Raw genomic sequence first — 23,282 nt, forward strand, 5'->3', positions numbered from 1 at the left:
ATGCTGCTCAGTGCTCCTGTAGTCTACACTAAGCAGCACAGAGCGCCCTCTCGTGGCTGTAGACGGTAATGTTTTCTCTTAGTTCTTGGTTCTAATTAAATGCAATTTATAGTCCAGTGCAACTTATATATGTTTTTTTCCTCATCATGACATATTTTTGGACTGATGCGACTTATAATCTGGAAAATATGGTAGCTTTTTTTGATGTTTTGATTCACCAAGAAAGAAGTATGCCACAATTTGTTCTTGCAGGGTAGCCAGTCTGTTTCTTATTTACTAGCTGCTTTCTTATTTATTTAAAGGATCCCTCTCTCTCTCTCTCTATGCTTTACATTTTAACTAATTCAAAGTGTCAAGTGCAGCATTGGATTAAGATCTGCACATGTTGCACCTTACAGTGTTGTTACAGTATTGGGCATTATAACCAATCACACATGATTCAGTTTAGTGTATGAATGCAGTGGCCAATCATAGGCGTTCAGATGAGTCATCATTCAAAATCTGGAGTTTCTTCCTTAGTGTGCACACTTGCTGACTGAATTCTGGACTTTTTGAATTATCTCATCATAAACAAGTGCAGATGTACGTACAGCTTCAGTGATTATAATGATAGTTTTATATTTTATTTTTATTTATTTTTTGATAGTTCTTAAACTCACAATAGATCAAAGTTAATGTTGATGTTGTGACGATCGTGCACCAGGAAAACACAAGGAGAGGGAGAGATCCAATTGCTGGTATGTTTATTTAACAAAAAGGTAATTCAAAACAAACAGTCCAAGGACACAAACAAAACAAAAGAGGGAACCAGATGGAAAGGACAGGGAACTTGGAGGACGAGATAGCAAGGGTAAGTCTTGAGAGACGAGAACATAGGTACACAAAGGGTAAGGACTCCATACAAACAACAGGGAAAGACAGGTATTTATAAGGAGACTAATGACAATAGATTGTTGCACCTGTGCGATTAACTGGAGTGCAATTGCTGTGAAGACAGGACCAGACTAGAGGAATTATAGTGCCTATGGTGAAGTGCCTAAGGAGAAGTGAGCTCACTAGTGGACACCCAGGAAAACGGAGACTGACAGCGTGACATTACCCCCTCCTCCACGGAGCAGCTTCCAGATGCTCCACCTGGAAGCCAGGGAAACCCAACAGATAAAGAAGCTAGGAGGGAGGTGGAGCAGCTTCTGCCTTGACCACATGGTTGTGGTGGTCCTCTGCTCCGCCCTGGAGGGCATCACGTAATGTCCTTCATGGACCTATGTTTTTGTGTTGTTGTTTTTTTCTTTTGTCTTTCTGTCTGTTTTCTTCTTTGGACCTGGCCATCCGTCCCTCCCCCTGATCCTCCGCCGGTCCACCACCCTCCTGGACTCCTTGTTTTGTGTTACACTTCTCTTGTCTCTGTCTTTCCATTTTACCTGGTTGTCTTGTCTCTGTCTCCCCATTCTACCTGGTTGTTTTGTCTCTGTTTCCCCATTCTACCTGGGTGTGTTGTCTCTGTTTCCCCATTCTACCTGGTTCTCCTGTCTCTATTTTCCCATTCTACCTGGTTCTCCTGACTCTGTGTACTATGTTTTCATCTTGCACTGTGGCGCTGGACTGGTGGCCACCTTGTGCTGTGGTGCTATGCTAGCGTCCATCTTGCCTCCTGGCGCTGGGTTGGCAGCCATCTTGTGCTGTGGTGCTAGACTGGTGGCCACCTTGTGCTTTTGCGCTGAGCTGGCGGCCATCCTGCACGGTGGCGCTGGACTGGTGGCCACTTTGTGCTTTGGTGCTGTGCTGGCATCCATCTTACCCCTTGGCGCTGGGTTGGAAGCCATCTTGTGCTGTGACGCTGGACTGGCAGCCATCTTGTGTGTTGGCACTGAGCTGTCGGCCATCCTGCACTGTGGCGCTGGAATGGTGGCCACTTTGTGCTTTGGCGCAGTTCTGGCGGCCATCTTGCCTCGTGGTGCTGGGTTGGCGGCCATGCCGCACAGCGGCGCTGGGTTGGCGGCCATTTTGTGCAGCAGCACAGGACTGGCAGCCATCTTGCACAGCGGCGCTGGCTCAGCCGATTTGCTTCTCCTCTCCCCTCTCTGGTTATAATGGGAAAATGGCGGCTCCCAACCGAACCCCGGGTCAATGGGAGCCCACAGTGGAGATCGCTGCCGGACCTCCTCTCGACTGCTTGCTCCGGAGCAACCTCCCCTGGTTCCATGGAGCACAACTTGGCGAGTGCCCTCAAAACCATTTCTCTCCCGCTTGATGGCTGAGGAGGAAACTGGAGCAAACATACCGCTGGATCTCAGAGATGGAGTCCTTCTGTGACGATCGTGCCCCAGGAAAACACAAGGAGAGGGAGAGATCCAATTGCTGGTACGTTTATTTAACAAAAAGGTAATTCAAAACAAACAGTCCAAGGAGACAAACAAAACAAAAGAGGGAACCGGATGGAACGGACAGGGAACTCGGAGGACGAGATAGCAAGGGTAAGTCTCGGGAGACGAGAACATAGGTACACGAAGGGTAAGGACTCCATACAAACAACAGGGAAAGACAGGTATTTATAAGGAGACTAATGACAATAGATAACCTGCACCTGTGCGATTAACTGGAGTGCAATTACTGTGAAGACAGGACCAGACTAGAGGAATTATAGTGCCTATGGTGAAGTGCCTAAGGAGAAGTGAGCTCACTAGTGGACACCCAGGAAAACAGAGACTGACAGCGTGACAGATGTTCTTTGCTCCCCTTCTCTATATTATTTATTCACTGTTGGAATATCATGAAAATGACAACATTATAATTAGCAACTTACTATGTTTTTTTATTAAAGTGTGATAATGTTAAAAATACAAATTCAGTCCTATTAAATTTTTTTAGAAGTCTACATGACACCCATCTGGTACTTTGCCTAAAAAGGCAGGTTTATGATATTTGTAGTTGATTAACCCTTTACCTCTGACTAAAGTTGAAAAACACTGCATGCTGTATTCTATGTCACAGCATTGCCAAATCCGCATTTGCTTTTTGCTGCTGCTGGTTGTATTCTGTAAAACTTAAAGATATGACCATATGAAATATGTTTCGTTTTTGTCACTTTCTATTGTACATTGGAACACTGATGGGCTCAAAGCTAACTGGACAAAGCTAACAGGACAAAATTTTTATTTTTATTTCATGGTGTGTTTTAGCATATAGAATGTTCCCTTTTAAGTGATTTTGCATGGCTGGCTACTCTCAGTGTCTGTGCTAGAGCCTGGGTGGTTGAGTGCATGTTTCATCACATCTAAAAGAGTCACTTGTTGCTATGTTTATTCTGTATTCTTATATATAGATAATATATGCCGATTGACCTGTTGGGTAACAGAGTGTGGTAAAGTCCTTGTTGGTGCTTCTTGAGAGGCTTTTATGGTTGAACATACAATATTTTTTCCATCACAGAAATAATCATCAGTGAACCAGGAGATAAAGAGCGTTATCAGTGAGGATCTCAGAAAAACCTAAACAACAGTATATTACAGTATAATAACAGAATAGTTCACCCCATTATTTACCCATTTCCAGAAATTCTGTTGAAGATCTCGGCTCTCATTTCAGTATGATGAAAGTAGATGTAGACTGCAGCTGTCAAGTTCTAAAATGACAAAAAGGACCATTATTACTGTGTGCTACAGTGATCATTAGCTACTTTTATATAAGTCATCTTAAGGCATAAGGTATCTTTGTGTGATGAACAGCCTCACATTTAAACCAATAATCACAACAAATCTTGAAATGAAACCTACCTCTTAATAGCTCTCATGAGAGTTCATGAGGAAATATGGTCACATTGCTGATCGTTCACTGGAAGACAAGATTGTCAGGGAATAACAACATTTTGACTGTTACTTACTCAAAGTTATTGTCTAACTTTGGAAGGCTCAAAATACGGCATGAAAATCATATTATTGACTAATTTTATAGTGAATTTCTATTCTTTCTAAATCAAGAAATAAAGAAAAAAGTTGGCATTGGGATGCAGATTGGCCATTATGCATCCCTAGAACTAGTGTTTTTTTTTTTTTCTAAGAGAATGTGCCTTTAGCCTCTTTCATGCTGAATTTCTAAAAGGCCGCTTCGTTAATAATACTGTCAGGTAGGACTCGGGACACAGATGTAAAGGTGATTTCAGAACTGTCTTTATTGAATAAAGTTTAAAGTGCTCAGTGTTTTCAGTTCCTTAGTGCATGGTGAAGCTTTGTTCTTCTAGTCCAGGCTTGTATGGAGTTCACATGGAATGGGGAATCACACAGGTGAGTTTGTTTGGAACACAGATGTCAAAGCCATAGTCATTGATCGCTCATTACTGTTCTTTTCCTTCTTATAAGCCAAAGACAGTACCAGCTCGGGGAAATCACAGGAGACTAAAGGGACCGTTAAATCACTTGATGTTGCACGGTGATCCACGGTCCTAGGAACAGCAGAACAGGAACTCAGGTTAGTGTAACACTAAAGTGAGTATGCGTTACGTCTGGCTTGCAGGAGCTTGGAGACAGCTTTGAGGAGATCGTTCCTGTTGGAGGCTTGATGGGGAACTGAAGTACGGGTGAGTGCTTATATGGTGTCCTTGATTGGTTCCGTGATGGTTAGTAATCAGGTGACTGTGAGCGTTGGAGATTGGTGGGGAACGGGCTTGCCAGATCCCTGACAAACACACAATAAGGAATACATTTTCATCTTTAATTTATAAGAAAAAAAATGTTGATGTATTAAAAATTGTTTTTGGTGAGGTTTTGCTCCCTGACTTGGCATAAAGTCTAAACATTCTCTGATTAAAGAGAATATTTAGTAGTTATAGAGAGGCTCAACCACCTGCAGATTAGGGGATGCTGTGGTTTTGAGGAATGTTTATTTACAGTACATGTCCACTTGCATGGAGTGGAAATGAGTGGCAGGATTACATGGGGGATCTTTAGATTTAAGAGCACAGCAAGCAGTGAGAGTGTCACAATTGCTGGTCAGTGCCGGTCAGTCTGATGGATTTGCTTCTTGCAAGCATTTATTTTTAATTTACAAGACTTTTAACTGACTGATTAGTCATGGTGATTACTAGTGGATTATTGCAATATTTTCATTGGCTGTTCGGACACTCACGGATGTAGGTGAGGTTTCTATGGGCTTTCCAGATAAGGATCGGGTGTTTGGCACCCTTCAGCCACTGTCTCCACTCCTCAAATGCCAACTTTACTGTCAACAGTTCCCAGTTATCAATGTCGTAATTCTCGGCTGGGGAAAATCACATGAAAAGCACAAGGATGAGGTTTGTGGTCATTTCTAGCTCTCTGCGACCAGACAGCCCCTACCCCAATGTCTGAAGGATCCACCTCGACAACAAAGGGCAACTTGGGATCTGGGAGAGTCAGAATGGGTGTGGAAGTGAAGAGCTGCTTAAGTTGGTTGAAAGCCTGATCTGCCCTCTAAGTCCACTTAAAAGGGCTTGATGTCTTCTAGGTTAGAGTGGTCAGGGTTTTCCACTATAGCACTAAAGTTCCTAATAAACCTCCAGTAAAGTTTACATATCCCAAAAGTGTTGGACCTCTTTGACGGAGCATGGTTGGGGCCTATTCAGAACTGCCCGGATCTTGCCAGGATCCATCTGGACGTTGCCACTAGAGACTATAAAACCAAGGAAAGAAGGAGTCCGAAGGCCGTGGTCATTAGGGGCAGCAGGTAATGGTTCTTTACCATGATGCGTTTAAGGCCTCGGTTGTCAATGCACAGCCAAAGACCACCATCCTTCTTCCCCACAAAGAAAAAAAACAGCCCCTGTCGGTGACGTAGAAGGACGGATAAATCCATTGTTAAGAGCATCATTGATATTCCTCCATGGCAGCTCTTTCTGGGGCAGAGAGGGAATAAAGTCTCCCTCGAGGAGGGCAGGTACCTGGTAGCAGATCAATTGCACAGTCATACTGTCTGTGGGGTGGCTGAGAAGTGGCATAGGTCTTGCTGAAAACTTCAGAGGTCTGCATATTCTGAGGGGACTCGAGACAGGTCAGGAGGGATCACTGTGACACCGGAGGATACAAGTTTTAGCTTGGGGATAGTTAGCACCTCTGTGAATTGGGTTGGTAGCTTAAGAGGGATAGGCAGATGCTTGGAAGTGGTTGGTGAGTCAGGAGATTTCGCCAACAACTCTGAAAAATAACAGTGAGAAAGACCCGAAATACCACAGTTAATACCCCAATCAATCATCGCCCTGGCTGTCCAATCTATATGTGGATTTTGGAGGGATAACCATGGGAAACCAAGGATTAAGGGGAACTCTGGTGAATGGACCAGAAAAACTAGACCTTCTCCTTATGACAACCAATTTTGAGATGGAGGATGGATTTTGAGATCTCACCTGACCAGAGCCCAGAGGTTTCCCGTCCAATGCAGTTGTAGTCAGGGGTTCTTGAAGAGAGATTGGCTGAATTCTTAGGTGTCTGGCTAAATTAAAATCCATAAAATTTCCAGCAGCCCCTGAATCTAGGAAGGCCAGAAGCTTGTGATGTTGGTCATCCAAATCCAGTGACACATTGAGTGAAACCCCAGAAGCTGCTGGTTGGGGGAATGTGCTTACTCTCATCACAGCCCCCCTCTTCTCGGATGAGAGTTGTCTTTGTCAGCTCAGGGCAGTTGGACTTGAAGTGGCCTGGCTTATCACAGTACAAACAGCACTTCTCCCTCATGCATCATTCCCTCTCGGCTTGTGACTGTCTGGCCCTTCCCAGCTGCATGGGTCCCTCGAAATTCTTGGGGAGTGGAGGTGGATCTAGGGTACTTCTAGAAACTTGGGCCTCGGGCAGCCGGACCTCCCCACAGTGTTCCCATTTGCACTCTCGAATGCGGTTGTCCACCCTGATGGCAATGTCAACAACGGACTCTAGGTTAGGAGCCAGATCCTGGAAGGCCAGTTCATCCTTGAGTTCAGGGGACAGGGCATGTTGGAAAGTCGCTCTCAGGGCTCGTTGGTCCCAGCTGCTCACAGTGGTTAATGTTCACTCATTAGCAAATTCTGCTACACTCCTTGTCCATTGAGAGATCTTAAGCAGCCTGTGGTCAACCTCTTCCCCACTAGCAGGGTGATGAAAGACCCTCCTCATCTCTGCAGCAAATAGGTCAAAATTGTCAGTAAGTGGGGGTTGTTGTTCCCACAGGGCTGTAGACCAGTCCAGTGGTTTTCCAGTGAGCAGAGTGATGATGCATGCAAACTTACTGCTCTGTATTGGAAAACTGTTAGGTTGTAATCCAATTCTTCTGCTGGGTCCACTTCCATGAGTCAGTCTGGTTGGAATGGGAGTCTGAGGCTGGAGGTCTTCTAGTCAACTGTACTACCTCTTTATCACTGGGCTATGATAAATAACCAATGGAATCAAGAGCTGAAGAATTACATGCAGGCTTGAATGGTCAAACAAAAGGGCTTTACTGAAGATTCCAAGTTCCAAAGAACAACATAAAGGAAGAAGTGATTCCTCAGTAAAAATATAAAACAAAGGATAAGCAAAAACAAATACAGAAACTTAACTAACTTGTCTTTCTTGGCAAAGGTTACACATGCTAAGTAGACTCAAGATTGAACATCTCCCTCGGGTAATGTGGCCACTCACTATTTATGAGCTCCCAATAACAACGGTGAAGAAGATGGAGCGAACCATGACTTCATTCATCAAGAAATGGCTCGCCGTCCCACGCTGTCTGACTAACATCAGCCTCTATGGCAAAGGGGTCCTTGAACTGCCTATCACAAGCCTCACCGAAGAGTACAAGTGTTCTAAAGTGAGACTCCAGATGACTTTGAAGGACTCCAGAGACCAGACCATCAGCAATGCCGTTCCACTCCTGTGCAGCAAGCTACCTCAGCCCTGAGGCACAGCGACATAGTAGGGCATGTCCAGTTGGGAAGAGGAGGCTTTGGCCTTACGGCAAGTAAGCCAACTTGGCATAAGGCCTCAACATCAGAAAGGAGGAAAATGGTGGTCGAGGAGGTGCGTCGTCAGGAGGAGACGGAAAGAAGCGCAAAGGCTGTCTCTCTTGTCAAACAGGGACAATGGATGAGGTGGGAAGGTCTGGAGAGGAGAAAGCTTAGCTAGAGGGAGCTCTGGGAAATGGAGGCAAGCAACATCAGCTTCATCATCAGAGCCACCTATGATGTGCTCCCATCTCCAAAAAAACTCCACCAGTGGTATGGCGAGGACCCAACTTGTGCCCTCTGCCCAAATCCAGCGACTCTTAAGCACATCTTGGCTGGTTGTAAGACCTGCCTCACACAACGTCGTTACATCTGGAGACACAACCAGGTCCTCAATAGTCTGGCAGCAGCTCTTGAGAGCCAGAGGAATACCACTAACTCCCTGCCCCTGAGAGCAATCAATTCCATCACGGTCCCAACCTTCATCCGAGAGGGACAGAAAAAGCCCAAACATCCCCCTACCAAAACAGAAGTTGGACAGCTAGCCATGGCCCGGGACTGGAAGATGCTAGTTGATATTGGCCAGCAACTATCATCAATCACCTTTATTTATATAGTGCTTTAAACAAAATACATTGCGTCAAAGCACTGAACAACATTCATTTGGAAAACAGTGTGTCAATAATGCAAAATGATAGTTAAAGGCAGTTCATCATTGAATTCAGTGATGTCATCTCTGTTCAGTTAAATAGTGTCTGTGCATTTATTTGCAATCAAGTCAATGATATCGCTGTAGATGAAGTGACCCCAACTAAGCAAGCCAGAGGCGACAGCGGCAAGGAACCGAAACTCCATCGGTGACAGAATGGAGAAAAAAACCTTGGGAGAAACCAGGCTCAGTTGGGGGGCCAGTTCTCCTCTGACCAGACGAAACCAGTAGTTCAATTCCAGGCTGCAGCAAAGTCAGATTGTGCAGAAGAATCATCTGTTTCCTGTGGTCTTGTCCTGGTGCTCCTCTGAGACAAGGTCTTTACAGGGGATCTGTATCTGGGGCTCTAGTTGTCCTGGTCTCCGCTGTCTTTCAGGGATGTAGAGGTCCTTTCTAGGTGCTGATCCACCATCTGGTACTACACACGTCCACGTACTGGATCCAGGCGACTGCAGTGACCCTCTGATCTGGATACAGACTGGATCTGGTGGCCACGGTGACCTCGGAACAAGAGAGAAACAGACTAATATTAGCGTAGATGCCATTCTTCTAATGATGTAGAAAGTACAGTGTTATGTGAAGTGTTTCCGGTTCCGGTTTACCTAATTAATGCAGCCTAAAAATCCTTTAACGGATTTGGATATTAAAAGCATATTAGTATGTTATGTGTAAGCCAGGTTAAAGAGATGGGTCTTTAATCTAGATTTAAACTGCAAGAGTGTGTCTGCCTCCCGAATAATGTTAGGTAGGTTATTCCAGAGTTTAGGCGCCAAATAGGAAAAGGATCTGGCGCCCGCAGTTGATTTTGATATTCTAGGTATTATCAAATTGCCTGAGTTTTGAGAACGTAGCAGACGTAGAGGATTATAATGTAAAAGGAGCTCATTCAAATACTCAGGTGCTAAACCATTCAGGGCTTTATAAGTAATAAGCAATATTTTAAAATCTATACGATGTTTGATAGGGAGCCAGTGCAGTGTGGACAGGACCGGGCTAATATGGTCATACTTCCTGGTTCTAGTAAGAACTGTTGCTGCTGCATTTTGGACTAGCTGTAGTTCGTTTACTAAGCGTGCAGAACAACCACCCAATAAAGCATTACAATAGTCTAACATTGAAGTCATAAATGCATGGATTAACATTTCTGCATTTGACATTGAGAGAATAGGCCGTAATTTAGATATATTTTTGAGATGGAAAAATGCAGTTTTACAAATGCTAGAAACGTGGCTTTCTAAGGAAAGATTGTGATCAAATAGCACACCTAGGTTCCTAACTGATGACGAAGAATTGACAGAGCAACCATCAAGTCTTAGACAGTGTTCTAGGTTAGTTTTTAGGCCCTATAATTAACACCTTTGTTTTTTCTGAATTTAGCAGTAAGAAATTACTCGTCATCCAATTTTTTATATCGACTATGCATTCCATTAGTTTTTCAAATTGGTGTGTTTCACCGGGCTGCGGGGAAATATAGAGCTGAGTATCATCAGCATAACAGTGAAAGCTAACACCATGTTTCCTGATGATATCTCCCAAGGGTAACATATAAAGCGTGAAGAGTAGCGGCCCTAGTACTGAGCCTTGAGGTACTCCATACTGCACTTGTGATCGATATGATACATCTTCATTTACTGCTACGAACTGATGGCGGTCATATAAGTACGATTTAAATCATGCTAATGCACTTCCACTGATGCCAACAAAGTGTTCAAGTCTATGCAAAAGAATGCTGTGGTCAATTGTGTCAAACGCAGCACTAAGATCCAATAAAACTAATAGAGAGATGCTCCCACGATCAGATGATAAGAGCAGATCATTTGTAACTCTAAGGAGAGCAGTCTCAGTACTATGATACGGTCTAAATCCTGACTGGAAATCCTCACATATACCATTTTTCTCTAAGAAGGAAAATAATTGTGAGGATACCACCTTTTCTAGTATCTTGGACAGAAAAGGGAGATTCGAGATTGGTCTATAATTAACAAGTTATTTGGGGTCAAGTAGTGGTTTTTTTATGAGAGGCTTAATAACAGCCAGTTTGAAGGTTTTGGGGACATATCCTAATGACAATGAGCAATTAATAATAGTCAGAAGAGGACCTATGACTTCTGGAAGCACCTCTTTTAGGAGCTTAGATGGTATAGGGTCTAACATATGTTGTTGGTTTAGATGATTTAACAAGTTTATACAATTCTTCCTCTCCTATAGTAGAGAATGAGTGGAACTGTTCCTCAGGGGGTCTATAGTGCACTGTCTAATGTGATACTGTAGCTGACGGCTGAATGGTTGCAATATTATCTCTAATATTATCGATTTTAGAAGTAAAGTAGTTCATAAAGTCTTTACTGTTGTGGTGTTGGGAAATGTCAACACTTGTTGAGGCTTTATTTTTCATTAATTTAGCCACTGTATTGAATAAATACCTGGGGTTATGTTTGTTTTCTTCTGAAAGAGAAGAAAAGTAATCAGATCTAGCAGTTTTTAATGCTTTTCTGTGGGATATTCTACTTTCCCGCAAAGCAATACGAAATACCTCTAGTTTTGTTTTCCTCCAGCTGCGCTCCATTTTTCTGGCTGTTCTCTTTAGGGTGCGAGTATGCTCACCCTAAAGATGGAGGTACTCCACGGGCACATAAGATAAATCCACCGCCTCCTCCTGTAACACAGACATAGACACAGGCAGACACTAAACAAGACTCATGACACTTTTTACACCATGACAGAATGGAATTTGAGGACCAGTCTATTTTGGGGTTATGGAGGAGGAGCCAAGGGTGCCCAAGGACAATGCGTGCCAGGGGAGAGTCAAGGATGTGAAAGGAAATAGTCTCGGAGTGATTGCCAGATGTGATGAGTGTGATGTGTGAGATGGTAGGGAGTTGCTGTCCATTGAGGGCGTGAACAGTGATGTGGTGCGGAAGGGGTCTGAGGGGAATGTGGAGCTTGTGTGCCATGAAATTACCCTCTGCCCCTGAGTCCAGTAGTGCTTGACAGTGGTGGGTCTGTGCTGACCACCTCAGTCTTACCGAGAGGAGCGTAGAGGATGATGATGATGGTGATGAGGTGTTCTCGGCAGAGATCCCACCCGAAAGTAGCCCCATATGTACTACCAGGCCTGGCCCTTTTACCGGACAGGTGTGGGCTTGATGTCCGGCTCCCCCACAGTAGAGGCACAGGCCAAGGGACTTCTCCTTCTCCCCCCGGGAAAGCTGAGCTCGCCCTACTTGCATGGGCTCGTGATCGTAGGAGGGGCTGGCCGCGTCCCTGCCACTGAATCGCACGTCTGCCGGTCCCCTGGATGTGGTGCTGGGTAAGCTCCTCCTCTCCATCCGTGTCAGATGTGCGTCGACCCGCAAGGCCAGCTCTATAAGTCTGTTGAGGGACATGGGGAGATCCCGGGCATAGATCTCCTTCTGGACGTGGTCAGCCAGCCCATGCAGCAACATGTCCCACTGTGCCTCCTCGTTCCAATGGCACTCCACCGCCAGGGTCCGGAACTCGATCGAATAGTCTGAGACGGATCTCTCGTGCTGGCGTAACTCCGCCAGCCTCCTGGCCCCCTCCCATCCTGCGACGGCCCGATCGAAGACCCGTCTCATCTCGGCGGAGAGTGCCTGAAACGAGGCGCAGCATGGATCCTGGTTCTCCCACACCGCTGTCCCCCATAGTGCTGCCCTCCCAGAGAGTAGCGTCAACATGAAAGCCACCTTGGCCCTTTCGTTGGCAAAGGTTCTGGGCTGTAGGGAAAAGTTATTGTCACAGCGGGTTAGAAATGCTCTACAGAAGTTGGGCTCACCCGAGTACGTGGTTCCAGCTGGGAGGGGGTCTCTGATGGTACTGGGAGAACAGTGTGGGTGGCACAGTGGGAGCTCGTAGTAGCTGGAACTGTTGAGTGAGCTCGGACACCTGCGTCACCAAGGTTTGAACCGCACGACCATTGTCGTTAAGACTTCTCTCCTGGGAGTCCATCCTCCGAACACTGGCGCTGAGAAACTCTTTGAGGGTGGAATGGTGATTACTCGCTGCCTCCATAATGGTCAGATTGTTCTGTAACGGTTTGGTATGGAAGACAGGAGGCAAATGCAAGTTGACAGAGTTTATTGTAATGAGATGAGATGGATGAAGGTTGGAGAGTGACGCAGGGACCTCGATGGAAGCACAGACTGGTGAGTAGGTGGGTTGAGTGCGCTGGTAGAGATGACGGTGGTGGTGGTAGATCCGTGAGAGGTGAAGATAATCCGTGTGAGAGAGGAACAATCCAGAGATGACCGAACAAGAGACAAGCAAGAGCAGGAACATGAGAATCAGGACAGACATCTAACACGGAGGACCTCAATCAACGATCTGACAAACAAGAGACGAAAGACAGGGTGTTAAATAGGCAGTTGGAATGAGATGCACCTGCCGCTGGTCAGACGATCAGCGGCAACACCCACATGAAACAATCAACATGACGTAACATGAATACAGCTGGAGACGGTGCATTCATGAACCGTGACAGCGCGTGGGTGTGGTCACATTAGATATAATGAAGGGAGACGTGAAAGACTGGACATCTTTATTTTATAAATCCACAAAGCTTTGTTGTTATTATGTCTGCATACAAATAAAAGACCCTTTACAGGTTCACTTGATGTATTGCTCTTATTTTTACGATCAAAACTGAAAGTGTAATTTAAGTTATTTTCGGGGTTACCAGGAGAAAATGCCTCATTACACGTGTACGCCTGAATTGACTCTAGAGGGTTAAATAGGCAGAACACAAACAAGATAATAACCAGCAGGTGGGAGAAATCAGGTCCTAATTAGTGGTAACCCAAAGAGTTCTACAACGGCTGGGCCACCTAGTGGATGGGAGAGTCATTAAACCTCATGAGTGTCAGTGCCAGCTAATGGTTGGGAGAGTCATTACAAGAGAAGCAACTAGAGGCTGGAGCTTTACACCGACTATCCATTTTGCACCTATGAATTAGTCGTGGAACTACAAAATATCACAAAATAGAGGTTTATTGATGCAAATGCTACATGACTTTGACATGTTTTAATAGGGATAAGCGCTGAATACTGAAGTCTCATTCAAAGCTGGAGTGGAGGGAGTTGCCATGGATTAGGGGAGACAAAAACAACTGATAAACTTTAAATCTCTATCTCTTGTTACTATTTTCACTGCTTTCAGGTAAGTTTAGTCTCTAAAATAACACAAATATCACATACAACTGTTCCAGACACTTTCTTACATGTTACCGACATGATTCTGTTGAATATTTACTTAACAGAAAACTTTGAAAGAGACCGTTAGCATCTCTACTGTTTTCAGGTGAGGTAAGCTAACTCTATAGCTTGAGCTCTTTTTAATGAGGGTTTGGGGTTTTAATCACATCTTTATGTGTAGATAAGAGGTTTTGATAGCTTTGTAAAGGGTTTGCTGTCAGTTAGTCAATGGTTTATTGAAAGTTGTCTAACTTATTTAGCCTTAAGTATGCGCTATACTGTTAATTTGTGATTTCACCTACAGGGAGAGTGAATTAACTGAATCTAATGTTATTTTAAATGTGTTTTTATCTTTCACTGTAAACAAATATTGATAAAATGTTCTTCTGTGGTTTCAGGAGTGATAATATAATCTCTCTACAACAGAAGATAAGCTCCAAAATGTTAAAGTTTCTGAAGGGAGCTGCTGACAGAAATGCAGGTAACACAGGTAAGCTGAGAAAGCTCTTTGATTACGTTCATATGCATTTTCTCACAACATATTTTCTTATATCACCATGCATCTGTTGTATTAGTCATTTTAGGAAGGTTTTGACATCCAAACCTGAGTGTCACAAACCTAAAACCACTAATGTTAATTCTGTTATTTTAAGAAACTGGTGTGTGTGTGTGTGTGTGTTTAAAACTCACCATCAACCATCCAGTTAGGCACATCAACCATAACTCCTTCAAAAACAGCCAGAAACCTTGGAGTTATGATTGATGATCAGCTAACTTTCTCAGACTACACTGCTAAAACTGTCCGGTCCTGCAGAATTGCTTTATTCAACATCAAGATCAGGCCCTTTATTTTGGAACATGCTGCACAACTCCTTGTTCAAGCTCTTGTTCTGTCCAGGCTGGACTTCTGCAATGCTCTCTTGTATCTATATTAAAAATCATAAAAATGCCCATTGACTTTCATTGACAGGATGTTCAGATGACCCAAGCTCCAAATCCCATTAGACTCAATCAAGCTTTGATGCTAATCAATTTAAACTCATTCAAACTAATCTAATCTATCTATCTATCTATCTATCTATCTATCTATCTATCTATCTATCTATCTATCTATCTGACTATTTCTATCTATCTATCTATCTATCTATCTGACTAATTCTATCTATCTATCTATCTATCTATCTATCTATCTATCTATCTATCATAGATCATAGATCATAAATCATGGTAAACTGTGGTAAATCATGCTAGAATCAGTAAATCATACTTGAACATGGTAAATCGTGGTATACTATAGTAAATCATGGTAAACTATGGTAAATTGTGGTATATAATGGTAAACTATGGTAAATCATGGTAAACTATGGTAAATCGTGGTAAACTATGGTAAATCATGCTAGAATCATAGTAAATCAAACTTGAACATGGTAAATCATGGTATACCATAGTAAATAATGGTACACTATGGTAAATCATGGTAAATCGTGGTAAATAATGGTAAACTATAGTAAATCATGGTAAACTATGGTAAATCGTGGTAAACTATGGTAAATCATGCTAGAATCATAGTAAATCATACTTGAACATGGTAAATCATGGTATACCATAGTAAATAATGGTACACTATGGTAAATCATGGTAAATCATGGTAAACTATGGTAAATCGTGGTAAATCGTGGTAAACTATGGTAAATCATGGTAAACTATGATAAATCATGCTAGAATCAGTAAATCACACTTGAACATGGTAAATAATGGTATACTATAGTAAATCATGGTAAACTATGGTAAATCGTGGTAAATCATGGTAAACTATGGTAAATCGTGGTAAATAATGGTAAACTATGGTAAATCATGGTAAACTATGGTAAATCATGCTAGAATCAATAAATCATACTTGAACATGGTAAATCGTGGTATACTATAGTAAATCATGGTAAACAACGGTAAATCGTGGTAAACTATGGTAAATCATGCTAGAATCAGTAAATCATACTTGAACATGGTAATTCATGGTATACTATAGTAAATCATGGTAAACTATGGTAAATTATGGTAAATCATGGTAAACTATGGTAAATCGTGGTAAATAATGGTAAACTATGGTAAATCATGGTAAACTATGATAAATCATGCTAGAATCAGTAAATCATACTTGAACATGGTAAATAATGGTATACTATAGTAAATCATGGTAAACTATGGTAAATCGTGGTAAATCATGGTAAACTATGGTAAATAATGGTAAACTATGGTAAATCATGGTAAACCATGGTAAATCATGCTAGAATCAGTAAATCATACTTGAACATGGTAATTCATGGTATACTATAGTAAATCATAGTAAACTATGGTAAACTATGGTAAATCGTGGTAAATCATGGTAAACTATGGTAAATCGTGGTAAACTATGGTAAATCATGCTAGAAACATGCTAGTTGAATGCTAGTCATGCTAGAAACATGCTAGCAACATGCTAATCATGCTATAATAATGCTAGCATCATGCTAGTCGCATGCTAGTCATGCTAGAAACATCCTAGCAACATGCTAATCATGTTAGCAAACATGCTATTCTCATGCTGGAAACATTCTAATCATGCAAGAAACATGCTAATCATGCTAGAAAAATGCTAGCGACATGCTAGCAAAATGCTAATCATGCTAGAAAAATGCTAGCAACATGCTAATCATGCTAGAAACATGCCAGTCGAATGCTAATCATGCTAGAAACATGCTAGCATCATGCTAAACATCCTAAAATCATACTAGCAAAATGCTAGTCGCATGCTAGCAACATGCTAAACATGATAAAAATCATGCTAGCAACATGCTAGTCGCATGCTAGTCATGCTAGAAACATGCTAGCAAACATTCTAATCATGCTATAAAAATGGTAGCAACATGCTAATGATGATAAAATCATGCTAGCAACATGCTAGTTGCATCCTAGTAATGCTAGAAACATGCTAGCAACAATGCTAATCATGCTAGAAACATGCTAGTCGCATGATAATCATGCTAGAAAAATGCTAGCATCATGCTAAACATGCTAAAATAATACTGGCAAAATGCTAGTCGCATGCTAGCAACATGCTAATCATGATAAAAATCATGCTAGCAACATGCTAGTCGCATGCTAGTCATGCTAGAAACATGCTAGTCATGCTAGAAACATGCTAGAAAACATTCTAATCATGCTATAAAAATGGTAGCAACATACTAATGATGATAACATCATGCTAGCAACATGCTAGTTAAATCCTAGTAATGCTAGAAACATGCTAGCAACATGCTAATCATGCTAGAAACATGCTAGTCGCATGATAATCATGCTAGAAACATGGTAACAACATGCTAAAATAATGCTAATCATGTTAGCAACATGCTAATCATGCTAGAAACATGCTAGCAACATGCTAGCAACATGCAAATCATGCTAGAAACATGCTAGCGACATGCTAGCTACATGCTAATGAGGGGGTGCTGCAAGATGGCGGATTGAGTAGTCAAGTTGTTTCGTGCTCTCACAAAATTTCCCAAGTTAGTTTAGCTTGATAAGTTTTTTTCCACCTCCACCTGCTAATACACATACCCGAAGTTGTGGTGCCGATATGGAAGATCATTGTTACGAAATGGAAATAGCAATAGGTTCGAGCAAAAGGGAGAGAGGAACTGATTCTGATCCACCCACACCGAGTAAACCCCAAAAAGGAAAAAAGGCTAAAAAACCAACAGAGTGTGAGGAAAACGAGGTGCCCAATTCGGCTATTTTGGATGCAATTAAAGCCCTTGGAACTAAGGTAGATTTACAGCACGAAGAATTAAGCACGCAAATGAAGCAGCACAGTGCGATGATTGCAAGCGTTGCTAAGTCCGTCCAAATAAATGCGCAGGAGTTACGAGAATGCAAAGACAAAATTAAAATGATGGAGAAACAAATTGAAAATCTATCCGAAGTCAATAATGATCTGAAAATTCGTGTGCTGGAAGAGGAAAGATACAAGAGGAGATGGTGTCTTCGCATAAAAGGTCTCAAGGAGAACTCAAACGAGCGCATAAGAGAGGATGTGATTCAACTTCTGGGCAAGATAACGCCTGAGTTTGCTTCTACTATGGAGGAGGCTGTGGATGTCGTGCATCGGGTGGGAAGAAAGGAGACCGGTCGTTCGAGAGAGGTGATCATTCTTTTTACCCGCAGATTGGTGCGGGACGAAGTATGGAAGAGAACCAAGTCGTCAGCAGTGTGCAAAGAAGCTGGCATCCGTTTTGCCGAAGACCTGACGAAAGAAGATAGACTGTTGAGAAGTGAATTATGGCCAAGAATCGCACAAGCCAGAAAGGAAGGCAAGGTGGCTGGGTTTAGAGGTCCATTTGGGTATATAGAGGGTAAACGTATCACTTAAAAAGGGTATTGACTGCTTCTCTTTGATATGAGGTGAGGTGGGGTGATAAAGGAATGGGATTCAGTTTTTTCTATTCCACAAACGTTAAACGTAGTTTACATCTTTATTTGGATTTAAATTTTACATTTTTTTATTCAATTTTTTGTTTTATCTGTTTAATTGTTCATGTTCGTGTTAAAATCTGATATCTCATTTTCTTCTTTAAATTGTAGGGGTTTAAAGGACTCAGTTAAGAGAAAGGCAATTTTCTTATTTTGCAAAAGTCAAAAATCACATTGTTTTTTTCTACAAGAAACACATTCAGAGTTGGCAGATGTTACCTTTTGGAAAAAGCAGTGGGGGGATGTTATGTTATTTAGTCATGGTTCAAATCGGTCTGCAGGGGTCGCTATATGCTTGAATAAATGCCCAGGCAAGATTATTACACACAGGGCTGATATTAATGGCCATTGGCTTGCAGTGGTCCTATACTTAGACGAAATATTTTTCATTTTAGTTAATGTGTATGGGTATAATGTTCAAACCCAGAATAAAGGCCTGTTGGAGACAATAACAAATGTCATAAGTGACCTAAAAACTAGATACCCTACAGATTATATTTTAATCGGTGGCGATTTTAACATGTCACCAGATGAATACATGGATAGACAACCGTCTAAATTTGATATTTCTCATGCTAACAGTATTATTCAAAATTTCTGCTTATCCAATGGATTAATTGATATTTGGAGAAACTTAAACCCCACTGCCAGACACTTTTCGTGGTTCAAACCGAATGCCACTTCAAAGTCAAGAATTGATTATTGGCTCGGATCTGAATCTCTTTCAAGGAATGCAACTAAGTGTAATATTTCAGGTGCCCCCTTAACAGATCATTGTGTGATCAACTTAATCTTAGAACAAAGAAATAAACCTTGTAATACTAGAGGCTATTGGAAATTTAATGCAGATTTGTTGAATCATACTGATTTTTGTACATATATTAAAAAAATAATTGCTGAATTTAAAGTAAAAAAGATGCCAAGTGGTATTAAATGGGAATATTTAAAACATAAATTAAGAGAATATTCAATGACCTTTAGCAAAAATCTGATGAAAAAGAAACGTAAAAAAGAATTCCAGTTAATACAAGATATTAATAAATGCTGTTGTCAACCTAACATGTCAGATGAAGATAAAGAAAAACTTATTAAGCTTCATTCCATTCTAGATGAATTCTATATTAAAAAGGCAAAAGGGGCATATGTGAGATCCAGAGCTAAGTGGCTGGAAGAGGGGGAAAAAAATAGCTCATACTTCATTAATTTGGAGAAAAGACGACAAGAAAAAAATTCGATAAGTAGTTTAATTGTGAACCAAGTAGAACAATTAAATCACAACTTGATAGTAAAAGAGGTGTTTAAATTTTACTCCAATTTGTATTCCTCTTCTTTTTCCTCTGTTAATTCAAACTCTTTTTTTCAGATGATAAAAAATAATATACCATCTATTGATAGTGTATTTAAAGAACTATGCGATTCAGACCTAACCTTACAAGAGCTTGATGCGGCGATTAAACAGAGTAAACCTGGTAAATCACCGGGTCCTGATGGGTTAACCACAGATTTTTATAATTTTTTTTGGGATGACCTAAAATATCTTTTATTTGAAGCCTTACAAGAGTGTATAAATAATATTGAATTATTGCCAACTATGAAACAAGGGCTTATAATTTTGATACCAAAGCCAGGAAAAGATAAAAGGATATTAGATAATTTACGCCCCATAACACTACTTAATACTGATTACAAACTGTTTACTAAAGCACTGGCTTCCAGATTAAAAACAGGAATATCACAAATTATCAGTGTGACCCAATCAGGATTCTTAAAGGATAGATCAATTCATAATAATATCAGGTTAGTTTTTGATTTGGTTGAATATGGTCATTTAATTGAAGAGGATGGTTTAATTTTATTTCTGGATTTCTATAAGGCCTTTGACATGGTGGAGCATTCTTTTATTTTTCAAACTCTTAAACACTTTGGTTTTGGTCCTAAATTTATTAGTATTGTTGGAATGCTTTATAAAGACATAAACAGTTCTGTAGCTCTTACTCAAGGTACATGTCCAAGATTTGAGGTTAGAAGAGGCATCAGGCAAGGTTGTGGATGTTCTCCTTTATTATTTATTATGGTAGCAGAAATGTTGTCTATTTTACTCAAAATGGGAACCATATTAGGCATTGATTTTGAAGGTAATAATTTTATTGTCAGTCAATTTGCTGATGACACTACTCTTTTTTTAAGAAATGAACAGCAAATACCCCTAGCACTTCAGTTAATTAAGTTTTTTTCAGAAGCTTCAGGTTTAAAGCTAAATATGTCAAAATGTGAGTTATTGGCCATTCATGATCATCCTAATGTAACATTATATAATATCCCAGTGAAAAATGAAGTCAAATATTTAGGTATCTGGTTATCTAAGAGGATGGATAATTTAGAACATTTAAATTTTGATAAAACTTTGGATAATTGTAAATTAATAATGAATACTTGGCTGCAGAGAGACATAACAATTTTTGGAAGAATTTTATTGACAAAAGTAGAGAATCTTTCTAGATTCATCTATCCATGTTTCTCTTTATCAGTTTCTGCAAAAAGGATAAAGGCAGTTAACAAATTAAACTTTGATTTTATATGGAAAATGAAAAGTCATTATATACGTAAAAGTGACATGATTAAAGATTATGAAGAAGGAGGTCTTAAAACGATTGACTTTGATATTATGAATGGGGTCATTAAACTTAGATGGTTGCAGGCTTTCATTAATGATAAGTCCTCTTTCTGGTTTGAGATTCCTACTATCGTATTTAATAAATGTGGTGGCATAAGTTTTCTGCTGCAATGTGACTTTGAACTTTCGAAACTCCCTGTAAAACTTTCTGCTTTCCATCAACAAGTATTATTATACTGGAAATTGATTTTCAAGCATAATTTTAGCCCTCATAATATGTCAATCTGGAACAACAGATGTATAACTGTGAACAGAAAATCTTTGTTTATTGATGAGTGGTGGCAGAAGGGCATATGGTCACTAACACATTTAGTGGATAATGTGGGAAATATACTAAGCCATGTTGCTTTTTGTGGTAAATACAATATAAGTTGCTCTTCTAAAATGTATGAAAAAATTATCAAGAATATTCCATTACAGATGCTTAAATTAGTAAGTGAACATCTGAAACATTCAAGGATAATACCTAAAGTACAAGAACTTATCATAGAAAATGTAAGCTTTGTTGACAGAAAATGTTCAAACAAATTCTTAAGAGACCGTTTAATACATCAATGTTTCCCAGGACCGGTATTAAGAAATTACATTTTTCGTCATTATGAGAAGAAAGAAGTGTGTAAAATTAGGACCAATTTTCTTTCATTTCCTGTTAATCCTAAATGTAAAGAGGTGCACTTTAAAATTCTGAATCATATATATCCAACAAAAGAATTTTTAAGAACGAGATTTAATGTTGGGGATTCAAATTTATGTCAAATATGTAAGGTAGAGATAGAAACGGTTGAACACTTGTTTTTTCAATGCAGTTTGGTAAACAAATTTTGGAATGATGCATTGAGATGGATGCAACAAAGAATACCTGTAAGGTTGATACTGTCGTGGGAATTTATTAAATTTGGGCTATTAATAAAGGATAAAAAGGTATCCTATGTTATTAATAATGTGTTGCTTTTGCTGAAATTTTATATACACAAATGTAAATTTTTCAAAATCCCTCCAAAATTAGTGGTTTTTAAGGAGGAGTTTAAAGTATATTTGGAGACCGTGAGAAGGATGAAAAGTCCTAAAGCAGTGTATTTGTACTCCTTATTGGAAGACTTTGATTTTATAATTTGAATATTGTCCTACTCCCCTACTTTATATATTTATTTGTTCATTTAACTTTATTTGTATTTTATTTAAATTTTTTCTTTTTCTTTTTCTTTTAGTTTTATTTTCACCTAGGCTTCAACTTTTCTTGCCTGCTGATGTGAATATGTATATTGTGTTGTAATATTTGTATGTACGCTCAGGTTTGATTGTAAATCTGAAACTTCGAATGCCTTTTTTGTTAAGGTTCAATAAATGTCAATAAAAAAAAAAAAAAAAAAAAAAAAGCTACATGCTAATAATTTTAGGAACATGCTAACGATATGTTAACAACATGCTAATCATGCTAGAAACATGCTAGCAACATGCTAATCATGCTAGAAACATGCTAGCTACATGCTAGTCGCATGATAATCATGCTAGAAAAATGCTAGCAACATGCTAGTAATGTTAGAAAAATGTGAACAAAATGCTAGCAACATGCTAATCATGCTAGAAACATGTTAGCAACATGCTAATCATGCTAGAGACATGTTAACGACATGCTAATCATGCTAAAATCATGCTAGCAACATGCTAGTCGCATGCTAGTCATGCTACAAACATGCTAACAACATGCTAATCATGCCAGAAACATGGTAGCAACGTGCTATTCAAATGCTAATCATGCTAGAAATATACTAGCTATGTAGCATGATTAGCATTTGAATAGCACGTTAGTCATGATAGCATTTGAATAGCATGTTAGTCATGATAACAATATGCTAGCAACATGCTATTAACATGCTAATCATGCTAGAAACATGCTAGTCATTCTAACAAAATGCTAGTAACTTGCTAATCATGCTAGAAAAATGCTAGCAACATGCTAGCAGCATGTTAATCATGCTAGAAAAATGCTAGCAACATGTAGCGGCATGTTAATCATGCTAGAAACATGTTCGAAACATTGTAGCGACATGCTAGTCATGTTAACAACATGCTATTTGCATGCTAATCATGCTAGCAAAATGTTAGTCATGCTAGAAACATGGTAGCGACATGCTAGTCATGCTAACAACATGCTAGTAACTTGCTAATCATGCTAGAAACATGTTAGTCGCATGCATTCTTTCTGTCAAACTAATCTATCTATCATTTTCTTCTTTTGAACTAATCTATATCATTCTTTC

This window comes from Carassius auratus, chromosome 13 (genome assembly GCF_003368295.1).
Source record: "Carassius auratus strain Wakin chromosome 13, ASM336829v1, whole genome shotgun sequence".
NCBI classification, from domain to species: domain Eukaryota; kingdom Metazoa; phylum Chordata; class Actinopteri; order Cypriniformes; family Cyprinidae; genus Carassius; species Carassius auratus.